The sequence below is a fragment of the Lathyrus oleraceus genome, chromosome 4 (assembly GCF_024323335.1).
Source record: "Lathyrus oleraceus cultivar Zhongwan6 chromosome 4, CAAS_Psat_ZW6_1.0, whole genome shotgun sequence".
Classification (NCBI taxonomy): Eukaryota; Viridiplantae; Streptophyta; class Magnoliopsida; order Fabales; family Fabaceae; genus Lathyrus; species Lathyrus oleraceus.
Window position 1 is genome coordinate 406,032,373 of NC_066582.1, and position 2,142 is coordinate 406,034,514.

The 2,142-nt window shown below is 33.1% G+C and overlaps 1 long non-coding RNA gene across 1 annotated transcript; it reads left to right on the forward strand.

Moving 5' to 3' along the window:
- Window positions 1-1,665, forward strand: LOC127135598 (uncharacterized). Its single transcript, XR_007808617.1, has 2 exons — window positions 1-384; window positions 1,340-1,665. It is a non-coding gene; the product is annotated as an uncharacterized LOC127135598 (long non-coding RNA).
- Window positions 1,666-2,142: the final 477 nt, after the last annotated feature.

Sequence of the window (2,142 nt, forward strand, 5' to 3'; positions counted from 1 at the left end):
CTCCTCTCAGCTCCTTCGTCTTTCAATAACACGTTCCTCTTCGAAGAGAAAACCTAATCTTGAACCCTTCCTCTCCATCATTCGATTATCCTTAATCTTTTTTCAATTTTAACTTTCTATGATCCACTTTCTTTCGTTTTCAATCGATATCCAACAATAAGTCATTCAAGTTCAAACCCTAACAATGATTTGAAGTTAGGATTTCAGTATCAATATAGAACCCTAACAATGAATAATAACAATAATTTGAACCTTCATTTTCGCTTTGCTCTGTCGCAAATCCGTAATCTATAGTTCCGTAATCAGATGTTTACAAAATCTACCATTCTGCTGCTCCATTCTGTTACTCAGCGTTCCGTAGTTCCACAATTGGCCAACTTCAAGGTAATATTGTGCTTTGTTTCTGATATTGACATAATCGTTATGCATTATGAAATATAGAGAAAGTATTTGCACTGGGTTCTTTTGCCTTTAATTTAGAACGAGTTCTTTATTTCGTCCTAAAAAATTTCTAGAGTATTTGTTCATTTGTTTATATGATGAACTTGATTATGCTTTAATGTATGTCTGATGTTAGTTACAATTGTTAATAGTTGTTAGGAATCTGATAGAGGCGTTGCTTATGTAACCGACTATGTTCCCTACATAAGTCCAAAACTCAACCTAAGGTTTTAATTGTTTTAGATAATTAATTACTGGCTTATTAATAACTTGAATTATGTATATTTTCCATGATATACACAATGAAGCTTAGTCTGGGTGATTTTGGATTTGAAACTATATACTTTTGAATGGGTTAATTAGGTAGTATTGTATGAGGTGGCAGTGTGTTTCAACTTTGAACTTGTTGATGAGTTTATAGTGGTGTAAGAGGGGGAGAAGGGAAAAGTCAGAGGTAGTAGACAAATCATTGGAGGGAAACATGGAGTTCGAATTTATGTGGGCTTTTAAAAAGAGACAATTGTAGTATCTTATGCCATCATAAATTGTAAAGTCAGTAGGCAACTTTGGCTTGAATTGTTTGTGTGGTTGAGGGTTAGAGAGGAGCAGCAGCATACCACTTTGATATCGAAGGCCCCGAAATTGCGCAATAAGCTTGGAACTACTTTCAAGTTAGATCTTCAATGGTTGTTTCCATTATGAGCTGGTTTTTAGCTTTTAATTGCGGCCATAGAAATTACATTTGGGAAGTGTGGTATGCAAATCTGGGGTTGTATTTGGTTTGGGTTGTTGTTCGCTTCCGGTGGTTGTTTCGGTTTTCCAAAGCTTTCCATTTTCTTTTGATTTTTATTTATGATAATATCTTGTTCTAGAGTCATGTAACTTTGATCTGCTGCAGTTGTAGTTGTGTTGCTTTTTTGCTTCGGTAGCAACTACCTTTTCTTATAGGCAAGGAGGTTGGATACATTCTTTTGGTTTGTTGGTTAGACATTTGCAGGTTGCGATCGTGGTGGAAAAAATTGCAAATGTGTTGTATTAAAGCCATCATTGCTTAACAAATGCTCTGTTTTATAACTTAATATTAAATATGGCTCAAATGTTACTAGTATAAGAATAAAGTGGCATTTGGTGACATATGGTATTTGGAAGAATGACTGGATTTATGATATTTGAACATAACTTGCTGACACATGCTATATTGTTATTCTATTGACATGTTGGATATTTTTTTTTAGTAAATAGTAAGTCTCACAGGACTAGGAGCAAGCAGTAAGTACAATATCTATACACAATAATTTACATGCTGGTTATTTTATTCCTGAGATCCTCTGCCAAAGAAAATATGCAATGTTTCTCCCTAGTGGTCTCTGTGTATCAAATAAAGTACTAATAATCATCATGCATACATGCATGCAAAGCATTAACATGATGGTGAACATTATAAATATGAGGATGATGATATAATATTTAAATTTAATAATGGTGTTTTATATATTTTGGCTTATTCAAAGTATCCTTTTCATCGTTTCAAATTCAAGGCCTTTTAAGTCTGAGTGCCAAAGGAATTAATTTTTTTAGCCAAGTGCCCTATTCTCACTCCATCTCTAATCCTTTAATTAATAATCAACTAATCAAAACAATTATCGTTAATTATGTTATGATTTTAAAATCAACTAATAAAAACTAGTTTGCATTCTATTT